Consider the following 27,108-nt stretch of genomic DNA (forward strand, 5'->3'; position numbering starts at 1 on the left):
AAACTAAAGTGGAACCAAAAACACAGTCAATTTGACTTTAAAATCACACATTTTTGTACAAACTGCCATTTAGAATATGGACAGCAGAGGGAGCTGTCCTGCTACTTTTGTACATTTAGAGTCTTTTATGACCAAAAAATATATTCTGAAACTTGTAAAAAAGGATGTAAAAATACCAGGTGCTGAAAGCAATTTTCAACGCAATTGACCTGTTTAATAAAAAATAAAAAAAGAGTATTTATGCCCCAAGAAACCCCTGAGAAACATTGTTGTCCTGCTACTTTTGTACATTTTGAGCGAGTATTTTATGCCCCAAAAATATTTTGAAGCTTGTAAAAAGTATGTAAAAAATACCAGGTGCTGAAAGCATTTTTTAAACAATTGAGTGTAAAATAAAGATAAAAATATAGAGTATTTTAAGCAAAAAAATCAAAACAAAACTTTACTGTCTTGCTACTTTTGTACATTTGAGAGTATTTTAGGCCAAAAAATATATATATATATATATTTTGAAGCCTGTTAAAAGTATGTAAAAATGTTCAGCACAATTTACCTGTTTTATAAAAAAAAAAAAAAAAAAGAGTATTAATGCAAAAAAAAAAAAAATTGTTGTCCTGCTACTTTTGTACATTTGAGAGAATATTTTATGCCCCCAAAAATATTTTGAAGCTTGTAAAAAAATATGTAAAAAATATCAGGTGCGGAAAGCATTTTTTGAAACAATTGAGTGTAAATTAAAGATAAAAAAGAGTATTTTAAGCAAAAACTAAGCAAAACATTGCTGTCCTGCTACTTTTGTACATTTTGAGAGTAATTTATGCAAAAATACCAGGCGCCATCAGCATTTTTTGAAATGATTTACAAAACTAAAAACTTATTTTGACTAAACAGGTGGTGCCTATATGGTATTTTCTATGTATTTCATGGAAACAGAGTATTTTATGCCAAAACACATAGGAATAATAGAATAATATTCAGGCTAAAAGCAGGGAAATGGCCAAATGATAAAGAAAGCCCAAAAGGTGTCTTGAAACATTGACTCTTACATTTGAGCAGGGTTTTCTTTAGGTTGAAAGAGTCAAGTTGACAAGAAAAGCTTGTCTGTTCCTCCTGGAAAAGCACGAGTCCCATTCCCCATCTGGAGCTGGTGAAACATGGATATAAAAGCAGTCTCCACCCCAGAGCCCTTCGCTTACGGCCATACCACCCTGAACACGCCCGATCTCGTCTGATCTCGGAAGCTAAGCAGGGTCGGGCCTGGTTAGTACTTGGATGGGAGACCGCCTGGGAATACCAGGTGCTGTAAGCTTTTATCTTCTTTTGTAAAGCCTTCAACAGACAAAGAAACAAAGAAACACAGTATGTGTGCATATTTTGAAACTAAAGTGGAACCAAAAACACAGTCAATTTGACTTTAAAATCACACATTTTTGTACAAACTGCCATTTAGAATATGGACAGCAGAGGGAGCTGTCCTGCTACTTTTGTACATTTAGAGTCTTTTATGACCAAAAAATATATTCTGAAACTTGTAAAAAAGGATGTAAAAATACCAGGTGCTGAAAGCAATTTTCAACGCAATTGACCTGTTTAATAAAAAATAAAAAAAGAGTATTTATGCCCCAAGAAACCCCTGAGAAACATTGTTGTCCTGCTACTTTTGTACATTTTGAGCGAGTATTTTATGCCCCAAAAATATTTTGAAGCTTGTAAAAAGTATGTAAAAAATACCAGGTGCTGAAAGCATTTTTTAAACAATTGAGTGTAAAATAAAGATAAAAATATAGAGTATTTTAAGCAAAAAAATCAAAACAAAACTTTACTGTCTTGCTACTTTTGTACATTTGAGAGTATTTTAGGCCAAAAAATATATATATATATTTTGAAGCCTGTTAAAAGTATGTAAAAATGTTCAGCACAATTTACCTGTTTTATAAAAAAAAAAAAAAAAGAGTATTAATGCAAAAAAAAAAAAAACATTGTTGTCCTGCTACTTTTGTACATTTGAGAGAATATTTTATGCCCCCAAAAATATTTTGAAGCTTGTAAAAAAATATGTAAAAAATATCAGGTGCGGAAAGCATTTTTTGAAACAATTGAGTGTAAATTAAAGATAAAAAAGAGTATTTTAAGCAAAAACTAAGCAAAACATTGCTGTCCTGCTACTTTTGTACATTTTGAGAGTAATTTATGCAAAAATACCAGGCGCCATCAGCATTTTTTGAAATGATTTACAAAACTAAAAACTTATTTTGACTAAACAGGTGGTGCCTATATGGTATTTTCTATGTATTTCATGGAAACAGAGTATTTTATGCCAAAACACATAGGAATAATAGAATAATATTCAGGCTAAAAGCAGGGAAATGGCCAAATGATAAAGAAAGCCCAAAAGGTGTCTTGAAACATTGACTCTTACATTTGAGCAGGGTTTTCTTTAGGTTGAAAGAGTCAAGTTGACAAGAAAAGCTTGTCTGTTCCTCCTGGAAAAGCACGAGTCCCATTCCCCATCTAGAGCTGGTGAAACATGGATATAAAAGCAGTCTCCACCCCAGAGCCCTTCGCTTACGGCCATACCACCCTGAACACGCCCGATCTCGTCTGATCTCGGAAGCTAAGCAGGGTCGGGCCTGGTTAGTACTTGGATGGGAGACCGCCTGGGAATACCAGGTGCTGTAAGCTTTTATCTTCTTTTGTAAAGCCTTCAACAGACAAAGAAACAAAGAAACACAGTATGTGTGCATATTTTGAAACTAAAGTGGAACCAAAAACACAGTCAATTTGACTTTAAAATCACACATTTTTGTACAAACTGCCATTTAGAATATGGACAGCAGAGGGAGCTGTCCTGCTACTTTTGTACATTTAGAGTCTTTTATGACCAAAAAATATATTCTGAAACTTGTAAAAAAGGATGTAAAAATACCAGGTGCTGAAAGCAATTTTCAACGCAATTGACCTGTTTAATAAAAAATAAAAAAAGAGTATTTATGCCCCAAGAAACCCCTGAGAAACATTGTTGTCCTGCTACTTTTGTACATTTTGAGCGAGTATTTTATGCCCCAAAAATATTTTGAAGCTTGTAAAAAGTATGTAAAAAATACCAGGTGCTGAAAGCATTTTTTAAACAATTGAGTGTAAAATAAAGATAAAAATATAGAGTATTTTAAGCAAAAAAATCAAAACAAAACTTTACTGTCTTGCTACTTTTGTACATTTGAGAGTATTTTAGGCCAAAAAATATATATATATATTTTGAAGCCTGTTAAAAGTATGTAAAAATGTTCAGCACAATCTACCTGTTTTATAAAAAAAAAAAAAAAAGAGTATTAATGCAAAAAAAAAAAAAAACATTGTTGTCCTGCTACTTTTGTACATTTGAGAGAATATTTTATGCCCCCAAAAATATTTTGAAGCTTGTAAAAAAATATGTAAAAATATCAGGTGCGGAAAGCATTTTTTGAAACAATTGAGTGTAAATTAAAGATAAAAAGAGTATTTTAAGCAAAAACTAAGCAAAACATTGCTGTCCTGCTACTTTTGTACATTTTGAGAGTAATTTATGCAAAAATACCAGGCGCCATCAGCATTTTTTGAAATGATTTACAAAACTAAAAACTTATTTTGACTAAACAGGTGGTGCCTATATGGTATTTTCTATGTATTTCATGGAAACAGAGTATTTTATGCCAAAACACATAGGAATAATAGAATAATATTCAGGCTAAAAGCAGGGAAATGGCCAAATGATAAAGAAAGCCCAAAAGGTGTCTTGAAACATTGACTCTTACATTTGAGCAGGGTTTTCTTTAGGTTGAAAGAGTCAAGTTGACAAGAAAAGCTTGTCTGTTCCTCCTGGAAAAGCACGAGTCCCATTCCCCATCTGGAGCTGGTGAAACATGGATATAAAAGCAGTCTCCACCCCAAAGCCCTTCGCTTACGGCCATACCACCCTGAACACGCCCGATCTCGTCTGATCTCGGAAGCTAAGCAGGGTCGGGCCTGGTTAGTACTTAGATGGGAGACCGCCTGGGAATACCAGGTGCTGTAAGCTTTTATCTTCTTTTGTAAAGCCTTCAACAGACAAAGAAACAAAGAAACACAGTATGTGTGCATATTTTGAAACTAAAGTGGAACCAAAAACACAGTCAATTTGACTTTAAAATCACACATTTTTGTACAAACTGCCATTTAGAATATGGACAGCAGAGGGAGCTGTCCTGCTACTTTTGTACATTTAGAGTCTTTTATGACCAAAAAATATATTCTGAAACTTGTAAAAAAGGATGTAAAAATACCAGGTGCTGAAAGCAATTTTCAACGCAATTGACCTGTTTAATAAAAAATAAAAAAAGAGTATTTATGCCCCAAGAAACCCCTGAGAAACATTGTTGTCCTGCTACTTTTGTACATTTTGAGCGAGTATTTTATGCCCCAAAAATATTTTGAAGCTTGTAAAAAGTATGTAAAAAATACCAGGTGCTGAAAGCATTTTTTATACAATTGAGTGTAAAATAAAGATAAAAATATAGAGTATTTTAAGCAAAAAAATCAAAACAAAACTTTACTGTCTTGCTACTTTTGTACATTTGAGAGTATTTTAGGCCAAAAAATATATATATATATATATTTTGAAGCCTGTTAAAAGTATGTAAAAATGTTCAGCACAATTTACCTGTTTTATAAAAAAAAAAAAAAAAGAGTATTAATGCAAAAAAAAAAAAAACATTGTTGTCCTGCTACTTTTGTACATTTGAGAGAATATTTTATGCCCCCAAAAATATTTTGAAGCTTGTAAAAAAATATGTAAAAATATCAGGTGCGGAAAGCATTTTTTGAAACAATTGAGTGTAAATTAAAGATAAAAAGAGTATTTTAAGCAAAAACTAAGCAAAACATTGCTGTCCTGCTACTTTTGTACATTTTGAGAGTAATTTATGCAAAAATACCAGGCGCCATCAGCATTTTTTGAAATGATTTACAAAACTAAAAACTTATTTTGACTAAACAGGTGGTGCCTATATGGTATTTTCTATGTATTTCATGGAAACAGAGTATTTTATGCCAAAACACATAGGAATAATAGAATAATATTCAGGCTAAAAGCAGGGAAATGGCCAAATGATAAAGAAAGCCCAAAAGGTGTCTTGAAACATTGACTCTTACATTTGAGCAGGGTTTTCTTTAGGTTGAAAGAGTCAAGTTGACAAGAAAAGCTTGTCTGTTCCTCCTGGAAAAGCACGAGTCCCATTCCCCATCTGGAGCTGGTGAAACATGGATATAAAAGCAGTCTCCACCCCAGAGCCCTTTGCTTACGGCCATACCACCCTGAACACGCCCGATCTCGTCTGATCTCGGAAGCTAAGCAGGGTCGGGCCTGGTTAGTACTTGGATGGGAGACAGCGCCTGGGAATACCAGGTGCTGTAAGCTTTTATCTTCTTTTGTAAAGCCTTCAACAGACAAAGAAACAAAGAAACACAGTATGTGTGCATATTTTGAAACTAAAGTGGAACCAAAAACACAGTCAATTTGACTTTAAAATCACACATTTTTGTACAAACTGCCATTTAGAATATGGACAGCAGAGGGAGCTGTCCTGCTACTTTTGTACATTTAGAGTCTTTTATGACCAAAAAATATATTCTGAAACTTGTAAAAAGGATGTAAAAATACCAGGTGCTGAAAGCAATTTTCAACGCAATTGACCTGTTTAATAAAAAATAAAAAAAGAGTATTTATGCCCCAAGAAACCCCTGAGAAACATTGTTGTCCTGCTACTTTTGTACATTTTGAGCGAGTATTTTATGCCCCAAAAATATTTTGAAGCTTGTAAAAAGTATGTAAAAAATACCAGGTGCTGAAAGCATTTTTTAAACAATTGAGTGTAAAATAAAGATAAAAATATAGAGTATTTTAAGCAAAAAAATCAAAACAAAACTTTACTGTCTTGCTACTTTTGTACATTTGAGAGTATTTTAGGCCAAAAAATATATATATATATTTTGAAGCCTGTTAAAAGTATGTAAAAATGTTCAGCACAATTTACCTGTTTTATAAAAAAAAAAGAGTATTAATGCAAAAAAAAAAAAAAAATTGTTGTCCTGCTACTTTTGTACATTTGAGAGAATATTTTATGCCCCCAAAAATATTTTGAAGCTTGTAAAAAAATATGTAAAAAATATCAGGTGCGGAAAGCATTTTTTGAAACAATTGAGTGTAAATTAAAGATAAAAAGAGTATTTTAAGCAAAAACTAAGCAAAACATTGCTGTCCTGCTACTTTTGTACATTTTGAGAGTAATTTATGCAAAAATACCAGGCGCCATCAGCATTTTTTGAAATGATTTACAAAACTAAAAACTTATTTTGACTAAACAGGTGGTGCCTATATGGTATTTTCTATGTATTTCATGGAAACAGAGTATTTTATGCCAAAACACATAGGAATAATAGAATAATATTCAGGCTAAAAGCAGGGAAATGGCCAAATGATAAAGAAAGCCCAAAAGGTGTCTTGAAACATTGACTCTTACATTTGAGCAGGGTTTTCTTTAGGTTGAAAGAGTCAAGTTGACAAGAAAAGCTTGTCTGTTCCTCCTGGAAAAGCACGAGTCCCATTCCCCATCTGGAGCTGGTGAAACATGGATATAAAAGCAGTCTCCACCCCAGAGCCCTTCGCTTACGGCCATACCACCCTGAACACGCCCGATCTCGTCTGATCTCGGAAGCTAAGCAGGGTCGGGCCTGGTTAGTACTTGGATGGGAGACAGCGCCTGGGAATACCAGGTGCTGTAAGCTTTTATCTTCTTTTGTAAAGCCTTCAACAGACAAAGAAACAAAGAAACACAGTATGTGTGCATATTTTGAAACTAAAGTGGAACCAAAAACACAGTCAATTTGACTTTAAAATCACACATTTTTGTACAAACTGCCATTTAGAATATGGACAGCAGAGGGAGCTGTCCTGCTACTTTTGTACATTTAGAGTCTTTTATGACCAAAAAATATATTCTGAAACTTGTAAAAAAGGATGTAAAAATACCAGGTGCTGAAAGCAATTTTCAACGCAATTGACCTGTTTAATAAAAAATAAAAAAAGAGTATTTATGCCCCAAGAAACCCCTGAGAAACATTGTTGTCCTGCTACTTTTGTACATTTTGAGCGAGTATTTTATGCCCCAAAAATATTTTGAAGCTTGTAAAAAGTATGTAAAAAATACCAGGTGCTGAAAGCATTTTTTAAACAATTGAGTGTAAAATAAAGATAAAAATATAGAGTATTTTAAGCAAAAAAATCAAAACAAAACTTTACTGTCTTGCTACTTTTGTACATTTGAGAGTATTTTAGGCCAAAAAATATATATATATATATTTTGAAGCCTGTTAAAAGTATGTAAAAATGTTCAGCACAATTTACCTGTTTTATAAAAAAAAAAAAAAAAAGAGTATTAATGCAAAAAAAAAAAAAAATTGTTGTCCTGCTACTTTTGTACATTTGAGAGAATATTTTATGCCCCCAAAAATATTTTGAAGCTTGTAAAAAAATATGTAAAAAATATCAGGTGCGGAAAGCATTTTTTGAAACAATTGAGTGTAAATTAAAGATAAAAAAGAGTATTTTAAGCAAAAACTAAGCAAAACATTGCTGTCCTGCTACTTTTGTACATTTTGAGAGTAATTTATGCAAAAATACCAGGCGCCATCAGCATTTTTTGAAATGATTTACAAAACTAAAAACTTATTTTGACTAAACAGGTGGTGCCTATATGGTATTTTCTATGTATTTCATGGAAACAGAGTATTTTATGCCAAAACACATAGGAATAATAGAATAATATTCAGGCTAAAAGCAGGGAAATGGCCAAATGATAAAGAAAGCCCAAAAGGTGTCTTGAAACATTGACTCTTACATTTGAGCAGGGTTTTCTTTAGGTTGAAAGAGTCAAGTTGACAAGAAAAGCTTGTCTGTTCCTCCTGGAAAAGCACGAGTCCCATTCCCCATCTGTAGCTGGTGAAACATGGATATAAAAGCAGTCTCCACCCCAGAGCCCTTCGCTTACGGCCATACCACCCTGAACACGCCCGATCTCGTCTGATCTCGGAAGCTAAGCAGGGTCGGGCCTGGTTAGTACTTGGATGGGAGACCGCCTGGGAATACCAGGTGCTGTAAGCTTTTATCTTCTTTTGTAAAGCCTTCAACAGACAAAGAAACAAAGAAACACAGTATGTGTGCATATTTTGAAACTAAAGTGGAACCAAAAACACAGTCAATTTGACTTTAAAATCACACATTTTTGTACAAACTGCCATTTAGAATATGGACAGCAGAGGGAGCTGTCCTGCTACTTTTGTACATTTAGAGTCTTTTATGACCAAAAAATATATTCTGAAACTTGTAAAAAAGGATGTAAAAATACCAGGTGTTGAAAGCAATTTTCAACGCAATTTACCTGTTTAATAAAAAATAAAAAAAGAGTATTTATGCCCCAAGAAACCCCTGAGAAACATTGTTGTCCTGCTACTTTTGTACATTTTGAGCGAGTATTTTATGCCCCAAAAATATTTTGAAGCTTGTAAAAAGTATGTAAAAAATACCAGGTGCTGAAAGCATTTTTTAAACAATTGAGTGTAAAATAAAGATAAAAATATAGAGTATTTTAAGCAAAAAAATCAAAACAAAACTTTACTGTCTTGCTACTTTTGTACATTTGAGAGTATTTTAGGCCAAAAAATATATATATATATTTTGAAGCCTGTTAAAAGTATGTAAAAATGTTCAGCACAATTTACCTGTTTTATAAAAAAAAAGAAAAAAGAGTATTAATGCAAAAAAAAAAAAAACATTGTTGTCCTGCTACTTTTGTACATTTGAGAGAATATTTTATGCCCCCAAAAATATTTTGAAGCTTGTAAAAAAATATGTAAAAAATATCAGGTGCGGAAAGCATTTTTTGAAACAATTGAGTGTAAATTAAAGATAAAAAGAGTATTTTAAGCAAAAACTAAGCAAAACATTGCTGTCCTGCTACTTTTGTACATTTTGAGAGTAATTTATGCAAAAATACCAGGCGCCATCAGCATTTTTTGAAATGATTTACAAAACTAAAAACTTATTTTGACTAAACAGGTGGTGCCTATATGGTATTTTCTATGTATTTCATGGAAACAGAGTATTTTATGCCAAAACACATAGGAATAATAGAATAATATTCAGGCTAAAAGCAGGGAAATGGCCAAATGATAAAGAAAGCCCAAAAGGTGTCTTGAAACATTGACTCTTACATTTGAGCAGGGTTTTCTTTAGGTTGAAAGAGTCAAGTTGACAAGAAAAGCTTGTCTGTTCCTCCTGGAAAAGCACGAGTCCCATTCCCCATCTGTAGCTGGTGAAACATGGATATAAAAGCAGTCTCCACCCCAGAGCCCTTCGCTTACGGCCATACCACCCTGAACACGCCCGATCTCGTCTGATCTCGGAAGCTAAGCAGGGTCGGGCCTGGTTAGTACTTGGATGGGAGACCGCCTGGGAATACCAGGTGCTGTAAGCTTTTATCTTCTTTTGTAAAGCCTTCAACAGACAAAGAAACAAAGAAACACAGTATGTGTGCATATTTTGAAACTAAAGTGGAACCAAAAACACAGTCAATTTGACTTTAAAATCACACATTTTTGTACAAACTGCCATTTAGAATATGGACAGCAGAGGGAGCTGTCCTGCTACTTTTGTACATTTAGAGTCTTTTATGACCAAAAAATATATTCTGAAACTTGTAAAAAAGGATGTAAAAATACCAGGTGCTGAAAGCAATTTTCAACGCAATTGACCTGTTTAATAAAAAATAAAAAAAGAGTATTTATGCCCCAAGAAACCCCTGAGAAACATTGTTGTCCTGCTACTTTTGTACATTTTGAGCGAGTATTTTATGCCCCAAAAATATTTTGAAGCTTGTAAAAAGTATGTAAAAAATACCAGGTGCTGAAAGCATTTTTTAAACAATTGAGTGTAAAATAAAGATAAAAATATAGAGTATTTTAAGCAAAAAAATCAAAACAAAACTTTACTGTCTTGCTACTTTTGTACATTTGAGAGTATTTTAGGCCAAAAAATATATATATATATATTTTGAAGCCTGTTAAAAGTATGTAAAAATGTTCAGCACAATTTACCTGTTTTATAAAAAAAAAAAAAAAAAAAGAGTATTAATGCAAAAAAAAAAAAAAATTGTTGTCCTGCTACTTTTGTACATTTGAGAGAATATTTTATGCCCCCAAAAATATTTTGAAGCTTGTAAAAAAATATGTAAAAAATATCAGGTGCGGAAAGCATTTTTTGAAACAATTGAGTGTAAATTAAAGATAAAAAAGAGTATTTTAAGCAAAAACTAAGCAAAACATTGCTGTCCTGCTACTTTTGTACATTTTGAGAGTAATTTATGCAAAAATACCAGGCGCCATCAGCATTTTTTGAAATGATTTACAAAACTAAAAACTTATTTTGACTAAACAGGTGGTGCCTATATGGTATTTTCTATGTATTTCATGGAAACAGAGTATTTTATGCCAAAACACATAGGAATAATAGAATAATATTCAGGCTAAAAGCAGGGAAATGGCCAAATGATAAAGAAAGCCCAAAAGGTGTCTTGAAACATTGACTCTTACATTTGAGCAGGGTTTTCTTTAGGTTGAAAGAGTCAAGTTGACAAGAAAAGCTTGTCTGTTCCTCCTGGAAAAGCACGAGTCCCATTCCCCATCTGTAGCTGGTGAAACATGGATATAAAAGCAGTCTCCACCCCAGAGCCCTTCGCTTACGGCCATACCACCCTGAACACGCCCGATCTCGTCTGATCTCGGAAGCTAAGCAGGGTCGGGCCTGGTTAGTACTTGGATGGGAGACCGCCTGGGAATACCAGGTGCTGTAAGCTTTTATCTTCTTTTGTAAAGCCTTCAACAGACAAAGAAACAAAGAAACACAGTATGTGTGCATATTTTGAAACTAAAGTGGAACCAAAAACACAGTCAATTTGACTTTAAAATCACACATTTTTGTACAAACTGCCATTTAGAATATGGACAGCAGAGGGAGCTGTCCTGCTACTTTTGTACATTTAGAGTCTTTTATGACCAAAAAATATATTCTGAAACTTGTAAAAAAGGATGTAAAAATACCAGGTGTTGAAAGCAATTTTCAACGCAATTTACCTGTTTAATAAAAAATAAAAAAAGAGTATTTATGCCCCAAGAAACCCCTGAGAAACATTGTTGTCCTGCTACTTTTGTACATTTTGAGCGAGTATTTTATGCCCCAAAAATATTTTGAAGCTTGTAAAAAGTATGTAAAAAATACCAGGTGCTGAAAGCATTTTTTAAACAATTGAGTGTAAAATAAAGATAAAAATATAGAGTATTTTAAGCAAAAAAATCAAAACAAAACTTTACTGTCTTGCTACTTTTGTACATTTGAGAGTATTTTAGGCCAAAAAATATATATATATATTTTGAAGCCTGTTAAAAGTATGTAAAAATGTTCAGCACAATTTACCTGTTTTATAAAAAAAAAGAAAAAAGAGTATTAATGCAAAAAAAAAAAAAACATTGTTGTCCTGCTACTTTTGTACATTTGAGAGAATATTTTATGCCCCCAAAAATATTTTGAAGCTTGTAAAAAAATATGTAAAAAATATCAGGTGCGGAAAGCATTTTTTGAAACAATTGAGTGTAAGTTAAAGATAAAAAGAGTATTTTAAGCAAAAACTAAGCAAAACATTGCTGTCCTGCTACTTTTGTACATTTTGAGAGTAATTTATGCAAAAATACCAGGCGCCATCAGCATTTTTTGAAATGATTTACAAAACTAAAAACTTATTTTGACTAAACAGGTGGTGCCTATATGGTATTTTCTATGTATTTCATGGAAACAGAGTATTTTATGCCAAAACACATAGGAATAATAGAATAATATTCAGGCTAAAAGCAGGGAAATGGCCAAATGATAAAGAAAGCCCAAAAGGTGTCTTGAAACATTGACTCTTACATTTGAGCAGGGTTTTCTTTAGGTTGAAAGAGTCAAGTTGACAAGAAAAGCTTGTCTGTTCCTCCTGGAAAAGCACGAGTCCCATTCCCCATCTGGAGCTGGTGAAACATGGATATAAAAGCAGTCTCCACCCCAGAGCCCTTCGCTTATGGCCATACCACCCTGAACACGCCCGATCTCGTCTGATCTCAGAAGCTAAGCAGGGTCGGGCCTGGTTAGTACTTGGATGGGAGACCGCCTGGGAATACCAGGTGCTGTAAGCTTTTATCTTCTTTTGTAAAGCCTTCAACAGACAAAGAAACAAAGAAACACAGTATGTGTGCATATTTTGAAACTAAAGTGGAACCAAAAACACAGTCAATTTGACTTTAAAATCACACATTTTTGTACAAACTGCCATTTAGAATATGGACAGCAGAGGGAGCTGTCCTGCTACTTTTGTACATTTAGAGTCTTTTATGACCAAAAAATATATTCTGAAACTTGTAAAAAAGGATGTAAAAATACCAGGTGCTGAAAGCAATTTTCAACGCAATTGACCTGTTTAATAAAAAATAAAAAAAGAGTATTTATGCCCCAAGAAACCCCTGAGAAACATTGTTGTCCTGCTACTTTTGTACATTTGGAGCGAGTATTTTATGCCCCAAAAATATTTTGAAGCTTGTAAAAAGTATGTAAAAAATACCAGGTGCTGAAAGCATTTTTTAAACAATTGAGTGTAAAATAAAGATAAAAATATAGAGTATTTTAAGCAAAAAAATCAAAACAAAACTTTACTGTCTTGCTACTTTTGTACATTTGAGAGTATTTTAGGCCAAAAAATATATATATATATATTTTGAAGCCTGTTAAAAGTATGTAAAAATGTTCAGCACAATTTACCTGTTTTATAAAAAAAAAAAAAAAAAAGAGTATTAATGCAAAAAAAAAAAAAAATTGTTGTCCTGCTACTTTTGTACATTTGAGAGAATATTTTATGCCCCCAAAAATATTTTGAAGCTTGTAAAAAAATATGTAAAAAATATCAGGTGCGGAAAGCATTTTTTGAAACAATTGAGTGTAAATTAAAGATAAAAAAGAGTATTTTAAGCAAAAACTAAGCAAAACATTGCTGTCCTGCTACTTTTGTACATTTTGAGAGTAATTTATGCAAAAATACCAGGCGCCATCAGCATTTTTTGAAATGATTTACAAAACTAAAAACTTATTTTGACTAAACAGGTGGTGCCTATATGGTATTTTCTATGTATTTCATGGAAACAGAGTATTTTATGCCAAAACACATAGGAATAATAGAATAATATTCAGGCTAAAAGCAGGGAAATGGCCAAATGATAAAGAAAGCCCAAAAGGTGTCTTGAAACATTGACTCTTACATTTGAGCAGGGTTTTCTTTAGGTTGAAAGAGTCAAGTTGACAAGAAAAGCTTGTCTGTTCCTCCTGGAAAAGCACGAGTCCCATTCCCCATCTGGAGCTGGTGAAACATGGATATAAAAGCAGTCTCCACCCCAGAGCCCTTCGCTTACGGCCATACCACCCTGAACACGCCCGATCTCGTCTGATCTCGGAAGCTAAGCAGGGTCGGGCCTGGTTAGTACTTGGATGGGAGACAGCGCCTGGGAATACCAGGTGCTGTAAGCTTTTATCTTCTTTTGTAAAGCCTTCAACAGACAAAGAAACAAAGAAACACAGTATGTGTGCATATTTTGAAACTAAAGTGGAACCAAAAACACAGTCAATTTGACTTTAAAATCACACATTTTTGTACAAACTGCCATTTAGAATATGGACAGCAGAGGGAGCTGTCCTGCTACTTTTGTACATTTAGAGTCTTTTATGACCAAAAAATATATTCTGAAACTTGTAAAAAAGGATGTAAAAATACCAGGTGCTGAAAGCAATTTTCAACGCAATTGACCTGTTTAATAAAAAATAAAAAAAGAGTATTTATGCCCCAAGAAACCCCTGAGAAACATTGTTGTCCTGCTACTTTTGTACATTTTGAGCGAGTATTTTATGCCCCAAAAATATTTTGAAGCTTGTAAAAAGTATGTAAAAAATACCAGGTGCTGAAAGCATTTTTTAAACAATTGAGTGTAAAATAAAGATAAAAATATAGAGTATTTTAAGCAAAAAAATCAAAACAAAACTTTACTGTCTTGCTACTTTTGTACATTTGAGAGTATTTTAGGCCAAAAAATATATATATATATTTTGAAGCCTGTTAAAAGTATGTAAAAATGTTCAGCACAATTTACCTGTTTTATATATATAAAAAAAAAAAAAAGAGTATTAATGCAAAAAAAAAAAAAACATTGTTGTCCTGCTACTTTTGTACATTTGAGAGAATATTTTATGCCCCCAAAAATATTTTGAAGCTTGTAAAAAAATATGTAAAAATATCAGGTGCGGAAAGCATTTTTTGAAACAATTGAGTGTAAATTAAAGATAAAAAGAGTATTTTAAGCAAAAACTAAGCAAAACATTGCTGTCCTGCTACTTTTGTACATTTTGAGAGTAATTTATGCAAAAATACCAGGCGCCATCAGCATTTTTTGAAATGATTTACAAAACTAAAAACTTATTTTGACTAAACAGGTGGTGCCTATATGGTATTTTCTATGTATTTCATGGAAACAGAGTATTTTATGCCAAAACACATAGGAATAATAGAATAATATTCAGGCTAAAAGCAGGGAAATGGCCAAATGATAAAGAAAGCCCAAAAGGTGTCTTGAAACATTGACTCTTACATTTGAGCAGGGTTTTCTTTAGGTTGAAAGAGTCAAGTTGACAAGAAAAGCTTGTCTGTTCCTCCTGGAAAAGCACGAGTCCCATTCCCCATCTGGAGCTGGTGAAACATGGATATAAAAGCAGTCTCCACCCCAGAGCCCTTCGCTTACGGCCATACCACCCTGAACACGCCCGATCTCGTCTGATCTCGGAAGCTAAGCAGGGTCGGGCCTGGTTAGTACTTGGATGGGAGACCGCCTGGGAATACCAGGTGCTGTAAGCTTTTATCTTCTTTTGTAAAGCCTTCAACAGACAAAGAAACAAAGAAACACAGTATGTGTGCATATTTTGAAACTAAAGTGGAACCAAAAACACAGTCAATTTGACTTTAAAATCACACATTTTTGTACAAACTGCCATTTAGAATATGGACAGCAGAGGGAGCTGTCCTGCTACTTTTGTACATTTAGAGTCTTTTATGACCAAAAAATATATTCTGAAACTTGTAAAAAAGGATGTAAAAATACCAGGTGCTGAAAGCAATTTTCAACGCAATTGACCTGTTTAATAAAAAATAAAAAAAAGAGTATTTATGCCCCAAGAAACCCCTGAGAAACATTGTTGTCCTGCTACTTTTGTACATTTTGAGCGAGTATTTTATGCCCCAAAAATATTTTGAAGCTTGTAAAAAGTATGTAAAAAATACCAGGTGCTGAAAGCATTTTTTAAACAATTGAGTGTAAAATAAAGATAAAAATATAGAGTATTTTAAGCAAAAAAATCAAAACAAAACTTTACTGTCTTGCTACTTTTGTACATTTGAGAGTATTTTAGGCCAAAAAATATATATATATATTTTGAAGCCTGTTAAAAGTATGTAAAAATGTTCAGCACAATTTACCTGTTTTATAAAAAAAAAAAAAAAAGAGTATTAATGCAAAAAAAAAAAAAAAATTGTTGTCCTGCTACTTTTGTACATTTGAGAGAATATTTTATGCCCCCAAAAATATTTTGAAGCTTGTAAAAAAATATGTAAAAATATCAGGTGCGGAAAGCATTTTTTGAAACAATTGAGTGTAAATTAAAGATAAAAAGAGTATTTTAAGCAAAAACTAAGCAAAACATTGCTGTCCTGCTACTTTTGTACATTTTGAGAGTAATTTATGCAAAAATACCAGGCGCCATCAGCATTTTTTGAAATGATTTACAAAACTAAAAACTTATTTTGACTAAACAGGTGGTGCCTATATGGTATTTTCTATGTATTTCATGGAAACAGAGTATTTTATGCCAAAACACATAGGAATAATAGAATAATATTCAGGCTAAAAGCAGGGAAATGGCCAAATGATAAAGAAAGCCCAAAAGGTGTCTTGAAACATTGACTCTTACATTTGAGCAGGGTTTTCTTTAGGTTGAAAGAGTCAAGTTGACAAGAAAAGCTTGTCTGTTCCTCCTGGAAAAGCACGAGTCCCATTCCCCATCTGGAGCTGGTGAAACATGGATATAAAAGCAGTCTCCACCCCAGAGCCCTTTGCTTACGGCCATACCACCCTGAACACGCCCGATCTCGTCTGATCTCGGAAGCTAAGCAGGGTCGGGCCTGGTTAGTACTTGGATGGGAGACCGCCTGGGAATACCAGGTGCTGTAAGCTTTTATCTTCTTTTGTAAAGCCTTCAACAGACAAAGAAACAAAGAAACACAGTATGTGTGCATATTTTGAAACTAAAGTGGAACCAAAAACACAGTCAATTTGACTTTAAAATCACACATTTTTGTACAAACTGCCATTTAGAATATGGACAGCAGAGGGAGCTGTCCTGCTACTTTTGTACATTTAGAGTCTTTTATGACCAAAAAATATATTCTGAAACTTGTAAAAAAGGATGTAAAAATACCAGGTGCTGAAAGCAATTTTCAACGCAATTGACCTGTTTAATAAAAAATAAAAAAAGAGTATTTATGCCCCAAGAAACCCCTGAGAAACATTGTTGTCCTGCTACTTTTGTACATTTTGAGCGAGTATTTTATGCCCCAAAAATATTTTGAAGCTTGTAAAAAGTATGTAAAAAATACCAGGTGCTGAAAGCATTTTTTAAACAATTGAGTGTAAAATAAAGATAAAAATATAGAGTATTTTAAGCAAAAAAATCAAAACAAAACTTTACTGTCTTGCTACTTTTGTACATTTGAGAGTATTTTAGGCCAAAAAATATATATATATATTTTGAAGCCTGTTAAAAGTATGTAAAAATGTTCAGCACAATTTACCTGTTTTATAAAAAAAAAAAAAAAAGAGTATTAATGCAAAAAAAAAAAAAACATTGTTGTCCTGCTACTTTTGTACATTTGAGAGAATATTTTATGCCCCCAAAAATATTTTGAAGCTTGTAAAAAAATATGTAAAAATATCAGGTGCGGAAAGCATTTTTTGAAACAATTGAGTGTAAATTAAAGATAAAAAGAGTATTTTAAGCAAAAACTAAGCAAAACATTGCTGTCCTGCTACTTTTGTACATTTTGAGAGTAATTTATGCAAAAATACCAGGCGCCATCAGCATTTTTTGAAATGATTTACAAAACTAAAAACTTATTTTGACTAAACAGGTGGTGCCTATATGGTATTTTCTATGTATTTCATGGAAACAGAGTATTTTATGCCAAAACACATAGGAATAATAGAATAATATTCAGGCTAAAAGCAGGGAAATGGCCAAATGATAAAGAAAGCCCAAAAGGTGTCTTGAAACATTGACTCTTACATTTGAGCAGGGTTTTCTTTAGGTTGAAAGAGTCAAGTTGACAAGAAAAGCTTGTCTGTTCCTCCTGGAAAAGCACGAGTCCCATTCCCCATCTGGAGCTGGTGAAACATGGATATAAAAGCAGTCTCCACCCCAGAGCCCTTCGCTTACGGCCATACCACCCTGAACACGCCCGATCTCGTCTGATCTCGGAAGCTAAGCAGGGTCGGGCCTGGTTAGTACTTGGATGGGAGACCGCCTGGGAATACCAGGTGCTGTAAGCTTTTATCTTCTTTTGTAAAGCCTTCAACAGACAAAGAAACAAAGAAACACAGTATGTGTGCATATTTTGAAACTAAAGTGGAACCAAAAACACAGTCAATTTGACTTTAAAATCACACATTTTTGTACAAACTGCCATTTAGAATATGGACAGCAGAGGGAGCTGTCCTGCTACTTTTGTACATTTAGAGTCTTTTATGACCAAAAAATATATTCTGAAACTTGTAAAAAAGGATGTAAAAATACCAGGTGTTGAAAGCAATTTTCAACGCAATTTACCTGTTTAATAAAAAATAAAAAAAGAGTATTTATGCCCCAAGAAACCCCTGAGAAACATTGTTGTCCTGCTACTTTTGTACATTTTGAGCGAGTATTTTATGCCCCAAAAATATTTTGAAGCTTGTAAAAAGTATGTAAAAAATACCAGGTGCTGAAAGCATTTTTTAAACAATTGAGTGTAAAATAAAGATAAAAATATAGAGTATTTTAAGCAAAAAAATCAAAACAAAACTTTACTGTCTTGCTACTTTTGTACATTTGAGAGTATTTTAGGCCAAAAAATATATATATATATTTTGAAGCCTGTTAAAAGTATGTAAAAATGTTCAGCACAATTTACCTGTTTTATAAAAAAAAAGAAAAAAGAGTATTAATGCAAAAAAAAAAAAAACATTGTTGTCCTGCTACTTTTGTACATTTGAGAGAATATTTTATGCCCCCAAAAATATTTTGAAGCTTGTAAAAAAATATGTAAAAAATATCAGGTGCGGAAAGCATTTTTTGAAACAATTGAGTGTAAGTTAAAGATAAAAAGAGTATTTTAAGCAAAAACTAAGCAAAACATTGCTGTCCTGCTACTTTTGTACATTTTGAGAGTAATTTATGCAAAAATACCAGGCGCCATCAGCATTTTTTGAAATGATTTACAAAACTAAAAACTTATTTTGACTAAACAGGTGGTGCCTATATGGTATTTTCTATGTATTTCATGGAAACAGAGTATTTTATGCCAAAACACATAGGAATAATAGAATAATATTCAGGCTAAAAGCAGGGAAATGGCCAAATGATAAAGAAAGCCCAAAAGGTGTCTTGAAACATTGACTCTTACATTTGAGCAGGGTTTTCTTTAGGTTGAAAGAGTCAAGTTGACAAGAAAAGCTTGTCTGTTCCTCCTGGAAAAGCACGAATCAAATCAAATCAAATCAATTTATTTTTGTAAGGCCCAAAATCACAACAACAGTTGCCTCTGAGGGCCACAGGGAGAAATGAATCAACAATGTCTGTGGTGGCGATGAAGTCAGACAATGTCTGTGGTGGCGAGGGACGATGTCCCAGGGTCCTCTGTCCTTAGACTCTCCTTCTCGGCCAGGAAAAACTACAAAAAAACCTCTTTGGGAAAAAAGCGTAGAAACCTGGAGGAGTTCCAGTGAAGGAGAGATCCGACTCTCACAGACGGACAGACGGACACGAGGAGACTGGAGCTGGACCCACTCTTCAGGCAGAAGAGGGACCGTCTGAGGCGAACTGGACCCACTCTTCAGGCAGATGAGGGACCGTCGGAGTCGAGCAGGACCCACTCTTCAGGCAGATGAGGGACCGTCGGAGGCGAACTGGACCCACTCCTCAGGCAGATGAGGGACCGTGGGAGGCGAGCTGGACCCACTCTTCAGGTAGATGAGGCACCGTCGGAGGCGAGCTGGACCCACTCTTCAGGCAGATGAGGGACCGACTGAGGCGAACTGGAGCCACTCTTCAGGCAGATGAGGGACCGTCCACATGGGGCAGGGACCACTTCACCAGGAGAGGGACATCTGGGTCCACAGGTCCTCAGGAGTGAGAGAAAGAAAAAGAAGGCGGTGAACAGTTTGCAAGTGGAATTAAAAAATAAATATTGTTTGATAGCATAAGTCAGAAGAAGAAGAGGATAGTGCTCAAGCTGTCATACTTCCCCCAGCACAGTTACTCCTAGGGCAGCGTAGCTGAAGCTGTGGGTTTATCTTTCTGTTCCTAACTACTCTGACCATAAGCGATTTCGAAGAGGAACGTTTTAAGCCTGGACTTAAATGAAGAGACTGTGTCAGCATATTTAACATGGGTCGGGAGCTGATTCCATAACACAGGGGCTTGGTAGCTAAACGCTCTACCTCCTACAGTACTTTTAGAGACTCTTGGCACCACCAGAAGGCCGGCATTCTGAGAGCGAAGAGCTCTGTTTGGATGATATGGTTCTATAGCATCTTTGAGGTAGGATGGGGCCATGTCATTTATGGCTTTGTAGGTCAAGAGTAGAATTTTGAATTTGATTCTGGACTCGACGGGGAGCCAGTGAAGAGACTTCAGCACTGGCGTAATGTGCTCTCTTCTTTTTGTTCCTGTTAGTAATCTTGCTGCTGCATTTTGAACCAGTTGAAAGCTTTTTATGGAGCTTTTAGGACACGCTGCAAGCAGGGAGTTACAGTAGTCTAATCTAGTCGTTACAAATGCATGGATAAGTTTTTCGGCATCACTTTTAGGCAGGATTCTTCTGATTTTGGCGATGTTGCGCAAATGGAAATAGGCTGTTTTACAAGCTTGATTTATATGAGCTTTAAATGAGAGCTCCTGGTCAAATAAGACTCCAAGGTTTCTTACAGTAGAACTGGAGGCTACACTGACATTGTCCAGTGTGACTATCTGCTCAGATAGAGCGTCTCGTAGATGCTTAGGGCCAAGCACAATGACCTCGGTTTTTTCAGGGTTAAGAAGCAGGTAGTTTAGTGTCATCCAGGTTTTTATCTCCTTCACACAAGTACTAAGTCTGTCTACTTGATCGCTCTGATCAGGTTTCATTGATAAATACAGCTGAGTGTCGTCTGCATAGCAGTGGAAGTTAATGTCATGCTTTCTGATAATGTTGCCTAATGGTAGCATATAAAGAGTAAACAGAATTGGACCGAGTACCGAACCCTGTGGCACACCGTAAATTACTTTAGAGCTTGGTGAGGAGCTCTGGTTTACATTAACAAATTGGAACCTATCAGATAGATAGGATTTAAACCAGCTGAGGGCTGTTCCTCCAACACCTACATCACATTCTAACCTCTGCAGTAGAATGTTGTGGTCGATGGTGTCAAACGCTGCGCTGAGGTCCAACAGAACCAGGATTGAGACCAGTCCATCGTCAGCGGCTAATAACAAATCATTTGTGACTTTAACTAGTGCAGTTTCAGTGCACGAGTCCCATTCCCCATCTGGAGCTGGTGAAACATGGATATAAAAGCAGTCTCCACCCCAGAGCCCTTCGCTTACGGCCATACCACCCTGAACACGCCCGATCTCGTCTGATCTCGGAAGCTAAGCAGGGTCGGGCCTGGTTAGTACTTGGATGGGAGACCGCCTGGGAATACCAGGTGCTGTAAGCTTTTATCTTCTTTTGTAAAGCCTTCAACAGACAAAGAAACAAAGAAACACAGTATGTGTGCATATTTTGAAACTAAAGTGGAACCAAAAACACAGTCAATTTGACTTTAAAATCACACATTTTTGTACAAACTGCCATTTAGAATATGGACAGCAGAGGGAGCTGTCCTGCTACTTTTGTACATTTAGAGTCTTTTATGACCAAAAAATATATTCTGAAACTTGTAAAAAAGGATGTAAAAATACCAGGTGCTGAAAGCAATTTTCAACGCAATTGACCTGTTTAATAAAAAATAAAAAAAGAGTATTTATGCCCCAAGAAACCCCTGAGAAACATTGTTGTCCTGCTACTTTTGTACATTTTGAGCGAGTATTTTATGCCCCAAAAATATTTTGAAGCTTGTAAAAAGTATGTAAAAAATACCAGGTGCTGAAAGCATTTTTTAAACAATTGAGTGTAAAATAAAGATAAAAATATAGAGTATTTTAAGCAAAAAAATCAAAACAAAACTTTACTGTCTTGCTACTTTTGTACATTTGAGAGTATTTTAGGCCAAAAAATATATATATATATTTTGAAGCCTGTTAAAAGTATGTAAAAATGTTCAGCACAATTTACCTGTTTTATAAAAAAAAAAAAAAAAGAGTATTAATGCAAAAAAAAAAAAAAACATTGTTGTCCTGCTACTTTTGTACATTTGAGAGAATATTTTATGCCCCCAAAAATATTTTGAAGCTTGTAAAAAAATATGTAAAAATATCAGGTGCGGAAAGCATTTTTTGAAACAATTGAGTGTAAATTAAAGATAAAAAGAGTATTTTAAGCAAAAACTAAGCAAAACATTGCTGTCCTGCTACTTTTGTACATTTTGAGAGTAATTTATGCAAAAATACCAGGCGCCATCAGCATTTTTTGAAATGATTTACAAAACTAAAAACTTATTTTGACTAAACAGGTGGTGCCTATATGGTATTTTCTATGTATTTCATGGAAACAGAGTATTTTATGCCAAAACACATAGGAATAATAGAATAATATTCAGGCTAAAAGCAGGGAAATGGCCAAATGATAAAGAAAGCCCAAAAGGTGTCTTGAAACATTGACTCTTACATTTGAGCAGGGTTTTCTTTAGGTTGAAAGAGTCAAGTTGACAAGAAAAGCTTGTCTGTTCCTCCTGGAAAAGCACGAGTCCCATTCCCCATCTGGAGCTGGTGAAACATGGATATAAAAGCAGTCTCCACCCCAGAGCCCTTCGCTTACGGCCATACCACCCTGAACACGCCCGATCTCGTCTGATCTCGGAAGCTAAGCAGGGTCGGGCCTGGTTAGTACTTGGATGGGAGACCGCCTGGGAATACCAGGTGCTGTAAGCTTTTATCTTCTTTTGTAAAGCCTTCAACAGACAAAGAAACAAAGAAACACAGTATGTGTGCATATTTTGAAACTAAAGTGGAACCAAAAACACAGTCAATTTGACTTTAAAATCACACATTTTTGTACAAACTGCCATTTAGAATATGGACAGCAGAGGGAGCTGTCCTGCTACTTTTGTACATTTAGAGTCTTTTATGACCAAAAAATATATTCTGAAACTTGTAAAAAAGGATGTAAAAATACCAGGTGCTGAAAGCAATTTTCAACGCAATTGACCTGTTTAATAAAAAATAAAAAAAAGAGTATTTATGCCCCAAGAAACCCCTGAGAAACATTGTTGTCCTGCTACTTTTGTACATTTTGAGCGAGTATTTTATGCCCCAAAAATATTTTGAAGCTTGTAAAAAGTATGTAAAAAATACCAGGTGCTGAAAGCATTTTTTAAACAATTGAGTGTAAAATAAAGATAAAAATATAGAGTATTTTAAGCAAAAAAATCAAAACAAAACTTTACTGTCTTGCTACTTTTGTACATTTGAGAGTATTTTAGGCCAAAAAATATATATATATATATTTTGAAGCCTGTTAAAAGTATGTAAAAATGTTCAGCACAATTTACCTGTTTTATAAAAAAAAAAAAAAAAAGAGTATTAATGCAAAAAAAAAAAAAAATTGTTGTCCTGCTACTTTTGTACATTTGAGAGAATATTTTATGCCCCCAAAAATATTTTGAAGCTTGTAAAAAAATATGTAAAAAATATCAGGTGCGGAAAGCATTTTTTGAAACAATTGAGTGTAAATTAAAGATAAAAAAGAGTATTTTAAGCAAAAACTAAGCAAAACATTGCTGTCCTGCTACTTTTGTACATTTTGAGAGTAATTTATGCAAAAATACCAGGCGCCATCAGCATTTTTTGAAATGATTTACAAAACTAAAAACTTATTTTGACTAAACAGGTGGTGCCTATATGGTATTTTCTATGTATTTCATGGAAACAGAGTATTTTATGCCAAAACACATAGGAATAATAGAATAATATTCAGGCTAAAAGCAGGGAAATGGCCAAATGATAAAGAAAGCCCAAAAGGTGTCTTGAAACATTGACTCTTACATTTGAGCAGGGTTTTCTTTAGGTTGAAAGAGTCAAGTTGACAAGAAAAGCTTGTCTGTTCCTCCTGGAAAAGCACGAGTCCCATTCCCCATCTGGAGCTGGTGAAACATGGATATAAAAGCAGTCTCCACCCCAGAGCCCTTCGCTTACGGCCATACCACCCTGAACACGCCCGATCTCGTCTGATCTCGGAAGCTAAGCAGGGTTGGGCCTGGTTAGTACTTGGATGGGAGACAGCGCCTGGGAATACCAGGTGCTGTAAGCTTTTATCTTCTTTTGTAAAGCCTTCAACAGACAAAGAAACAAAGAAACACAGTATGTGTGCATATTTTGAAACTAAAGTGGAACCAAAAACACAGTCAATTTGACTTTAAAATCACACATTTTTGTACAAACTGCCATTTAGAATATGGACAGCAGAGGGAGCTGTCCTGCTACTTTTGTACATTTAGAGTCTTTTATGACCAAAAAATATATTCTGAAACTTGTAAAAAAGGATGTAAAAATACCAGGTGCTGAAAGCAATTTTCAACGCAATTGACCTGTTTAATAAAAAATAAAAAAAGAGTATTTATGCCCCAAGAAACCCCTGAGAAACATTGTTGTCCTGCTACTTTTGTACATTTTGAGCGAGTATTTTATGCCCCAAAAATATTTTGAAGCTTGTAAAAAGTATGTAAAAAATACCAGGTGCTGAAAGCATTTTTTAAACAATTGAGTGTAAAATAAAGATAAAAATATAGAGTATTTTAAGCAAAAAAATCAAAACAAAACTTTACTGTCTTGCTACTTTTGTACATTTGAGAGTATTTTAGGCCAAAAAATATATATATATATTTTGAAGCCTGTTAAAAGTATGTAAAAATGTTCAGCACAATTTACCTGTTTTATATAAAAAAAAAAAAAAGAGTATTAATGCAAAAAAAAAAAAAAACATTGTTGTCCTGCTACTTTTGTACATTTGAGAGAATATTTTATGCCCCCAAAAATATTTTGAAGCTTGTAAAAAAATATGTAAAAATATCAGGTGCGGAAAGCATTTTTTGAAACAATTGAGTGTAAATTAAAGATAAAAAGAGTATTTTAAGCAAAAACTAAGCAAAACATTGCTGTCCTGCTACTTTTGTACATTTTGAGAGTAATTTATGCAAAAATACCAGGCGCCATCAGCATTTTTTGAAATGATTTACAAAACTAAAAACTTATTTTGACTAAACAGGTGGTGCCTATATGGTATTTTCTATGTATTTCATGGAAACAGAGTATTTTATGCCAAAACACATAGGAATAATAGAATAATATTCAGGCTAAAAGCAGGGAAATGGCCAAATGATAAAGAAAGCCCAAAAGGTGTCTTGAAACATTGACTCTTACATTTGAGCAGGGTTTTCTTTAGGTTGAAAGAGTCAAGTTGACAAGAAAAGCTTGTCTGTTCCTCCTGGAAAAGCACGAGTCCCATTCCCCATCTGGAGCTGGTGAAACATGGATATAAAAGCAGTCTCCACCCCAGAGCCCTTCGCTTACGGCCATACCACCCTGAACACGCCCGATCTCGTCTGATCTCGGAAGCTAAGCAGGGTCGGGCCTGGTTAGTACTTGGATGGGAGACCGCCTGGGAATACCAGGTGCTGTAAGCTTTTATCTTCTTTTGTAAAGCCTTCAACAGACAAAGAAACAAAGAAACACAGTATGTGTGCATATTTTGAAACTAAAGTGGAACCAAAAACACAGTCAATTTGACTTTAAAATCACACATTTTTGTACAAACTGCCATTTAGAATATGGACAGCAGAGGGAGCTGTCCTGCTACTTTTGTACATTTAGAGTCTTTTATGACCAAAAAATATATTCTGAAACTTGTAAAAAAGGATGTAAAAATACCAGGTGCTGAAAGCAATTTTCAACGCAATTGACCTGTTTAATAAAAAATAAAAAAAAGAGTATTTATGCCCCAAGAAACCCCTGAGAAACATTGTTGTCCTGCTACTTTTGTACATTTTGAGCGAGTATTTTATGCCCCAAAAATATTTTGAAGCTTGTAAAAAGTATGTAAAAAATACCAGGTGCTGAAAGCATTTTTTAAACAATTGAGTGTAAAATAAAGATAAAAATATAGAGTATTTTAAGCAAAAAAATCAAAACAAAACTTTACTGTCTTGCTACTTTTGTACATTTGAGAGTATTTTAGGCCAAAAAATATATATATATATATTTTGAAGCCTGTTAAAAGTATGTAAAAATGTTCAGCACAATTTACCTGTTTTATAAAAAAAAAAAAAAAAAAGAGTATTAATGCAAAAAAAAAAAAAAATTGTTGTCCTGCTACTTTTGTACATTTGAGAGAATATTTTATGCCCCCAAAAATATTTTGAAGCTTGTAAAAAAATATGTAAAAAATATCAGGTGCGGAAAGCATTTTTTGAAACAATTGAGTGTAAATTAAAGATAAAAAAGAGTATTTTAAGCAAAAACTAAGCAAAACATTGCTGTCCTGCTACTTTTGTACATTTTGAGAGTAATTTATGCAAAAATACCAGGCGCCATCAGCATTTTTTGAAATGATTTACAAAACTAAAAACTTATTTTGACTAAACAGGTGGTGCCTATATGGTATTTTCTATGTATTTCATGGAAACAGAGTATTTTATGCCAAAACACATAGGAATAATAGAATAATATTCAGGCTAAAAGCAGGGAAATGGCCAAATGATAAAGAAAGCCCAAAAGGTGTCTTGAAACATTGACTCTTACATTTGAGCAGGGTTTTCTTTAGGTTGAAAGAGTCAAGTTGACAAGAAAAGCTTGTCTGTTCCTCCTGGAAAAGCACGAGTCCCATTCCCCATCTGGAGCTGGTGAAACATGGATATAAAAGCAGTCTCCACCCCAGAGCCCTTCGCTTACGGCCATACCACCCTGAACACGCCCGATCTCGTCTGATCTCGGAAGCTAAGCAGGGTTGGGCCTGGTTAGTACTTGGATGGGAGACAGCGCCTGGGAATACCAGGTGCTGTAAGCTTTTATCTTCTTTTGTAAAGCCTTCAACAGACAAAGAAACAAAGAAACACAGTATGTGTGCATATTTTGAAACTAAAGTGGAACCAAAAACACAGTCAATTTGACTTTAAAATCACACATTTTTGTACAAACTGCCATTTAGAATATGGACAGCAGAGGGAGCTGTCCTGCTACTTTTGTACATTTAGAGTCTTTTATGACCAAAAAATATATTCTGAAACTTGTAAAAAAGGATGTAAAAATACCAGGTGCTGAAAGCAATTTTCAACGCAATTGACCTGTTTAATAAAAAATAAAAAAAGAGTATTTATGCCCCAAGAAACCCCTGAGAAACATTGTTGTCCTGCTACTTTTGTACATTTTGAGCGAGTATTTTATGCCCCAAAAATATTTTGAAGCTTGTAAAAAGTATGTAA

The 27,108-nt window shown here is 34.3% G+C and overlaps 18 non-coding genes across 18 annotated transcripts; all 18 read left to right on the plus strand.

The window, feature by feature from the left end:
- The first annotated feature begins 1,190 nt into the window (after window positions 1–1,190).
- Window positions 1,191–1,309, plus strand: LOC140356973 (5S ribosomal RNA). The gene has a single exon (XR_011926273.1). It is a non-coding gene; the product is annotated as a 5S ribosomal RNA (ribosomal RNA).
- Window positions 1,310–2,563: 1,254 nt separating this feature from the next.
- On the plus strand, window positions 2,564–2,682 carry LOC140356975 (5S ribosomal RNA). The gene has a single exon (XR_011926274.1). It is a non-coding gene; the product is annotated as a 5S ribosomal RNA (ribosomal RNA).
- A 1,253-nt stretch (window positions 2,683–3,935) lies between these two features.
- Window positions 3,936–4,054, plus strand: LOC140356796 (5S ribosomal RNA). Its single transcript, XR_011926105.1, has one exon. It is a non-coding gene; the product is annotated as a 5S ribosomal RNA (ribosomal RNA).
- A 1,256-nt stretch (window positions 4,055–5,310) lies between these two features.
- LOC140356869 (5S ribosomal RNA) lies at window positions 5,311–5,431 on the plus strand. The gene has a single exon (XR_011926178.1). It is a non-coding gene; the product is annotated as a 5S ribosomal RNA (ribosomal RNA).
- A 1,246-nt stretch (window positions 5,432–6,677) lies between these two features.
- LOC140356870 (5S ribosomal RNA) lies at window positions 6,678–6,798 on the plus strand. Its single transcript, XR_011926179.1, has one exon. It is a non-coding gene; the product is annotated as a 5S ribosomal RNA (ribosomal RNA).
- Window positions 6,799–8,054: 1,256 nt separating this feature from the next.
- LOC140356976 (5S ribosomal RNA) lies at window positions 8,055–8,173 on the plus strand. The gene has a single exon (XR_011926275.1). It is a non-coding gene; the product is annotated as a 5S ribosomal RNA (ribosomal RNA).
- A 1,253-nt stretch (window positions 8,174–9,426) lies between these two features.
- On the plus strand, window positions 9,427–9,545 carry LOC140356977 (5S ribosomal RNA). Its single transcript, XR_011926276.1, has one exon. It is a non-coding gene; the product is annotated as a 5S ribosomal RNA (ribosomal RNA).
- A 1,258-nt stretch (window positions 9,546–10,803) lies between these two features.
- On the plus strand, window positions 10,804–10,922 carry LOC140356978 (5S ribosomal RNA). The gene has a single exon (XR_011926277.1). It is a non-coding gene; the product is annotated as a 5S ribosomal RNA (ribosomal RNA).
- A 1,253-nt stretch (window positions 10,923–12,175) lies between these two features.
- Window positions 12,176–12,294, plus strand: LOC140356822 (5S ribosomal RNA). Its single transcript, XR_011926131.1, has one exon. It is a non-coding gene; the product is annotated as a 5S ribosomal RNA (ribosomal RNA).
- A 1,257-nt stretch (window positions 12,295–13,551) lies between these two features.
- Window positions 13,552–13,672, plus strand: LOC140356871 (5S ribosomal RNA). The gene has a single exon (XR_011926180.1). It is a non-coding gene; the product is annotated as a 5S ribosomal RNA (ribosomal RNA).
- Window positions 13,673–14,928: 1,256 nt separating this feature from the next.
- Window positions 14,929–15,047, plus strand: LOC140356979 (5S ribosomal RNA). The gene has a single exon (XR_011926278.1). It is a non-coding gene; the product is annotated as a 5S ribosomal RNA (ribosomal RNA).
- Window positions 15,048–16,300: 1,253 nt separating this feature from the next.
- On the plus strand, window positions 16,301–16,419 carry LOC140356980 (5S ribosomal RNA). The gene has a single exon (XR_011926279.1). It is a non-coding gene; the product is annotated as a 5S ribosomal RNA (ribosomal RNA).
- Window positions 16,420–17,671: 1,252 nt separating this feature from the next.
- LOC140356981 (5S ribosomal RNA) lies at window positions 17,672–17,790 on the plus strand. The gene has a single exon (XR_011926280.1). It is a non-coding gene; the product is annotated as a 5S ribosomal RNA (ribosomal RNA).
- A 3,283-nt stretch (window positions 17,791–21,073) lies between these two features.
- LOC140356983 (5S ribosomal RNA) lies at window positions 21,074–21,192 on the plus strand. Its single transcript, XR_011926282.1, has one exon. It is a non-coding gene; the product is annotated as a 5S ribosomal RNA (ribosomal RNA).
- A 1,253-nt stretch (window positions 21,193–22,445) lies between these two features.
- On the plus strand, window positions 22,446–22,564 carry LOC140356984 (5S ribosomal RNA). The gene has a single exon (XR_011926283.1). It is a non-coding gene; the product is annotated as a 5S ribosomal RNA (ribosomal RNA).
- A 1,257-nt stretch (window positions 22,565–23,821) lies between these two features.
- On the plus strand, window positions 23,822–23,942 carry LOC140356833 (5S ribosomal RNA). Its single transcript, XR_011926142.1, has one exon. It is a non-coding gene; the product is annotated as a 5S ribosomal RNA (ribosomal RNA).
- Window positions 23,943–25,195: 1,253 nt separating this feature from the next.
- On the plus strand, window positions 25,196–25,314 carry LOC140356985 (5S ribosomal RNA). The gene has a single exon (XR_011926284.1). It is a non-coding gene; the product is annotated as a 5S ribosomal RNA (ribosomal RNA).
- A 1,258-nt stretch (window positions 25,315–26,572) lies between these two features.
- LOC140356834 (5S ribosomal RNA) lies at window positions 26,573–26,693 on the plus strand. Its single transcript, XR_011926143.1, has one exon. It is a non-coding gene; the product is annotated as a 5S ribosomal RNA (ribosomal RNA).
- Window positions 26,694–27,108: the final 415 nt, after the last annotated feature.

Source organism: Eucyclogobius newberryi, unplaced genomic scaffold, assembly GCF_026437365.1.
Source record: "Eucyclogobius newberryi isolate DKJ021-1_F unplaced genomic scaffold, fEucNew1.0.hap1 SCAF_12, whole genome shotgun sequence".
NCBI classification, from domain to species: Eukaryota; Metazoa; Chordata; class Actinopteri; order Gobiiformes; family Gobiidae; genus Eucyclogobius; species Eucyclogobius newberryi.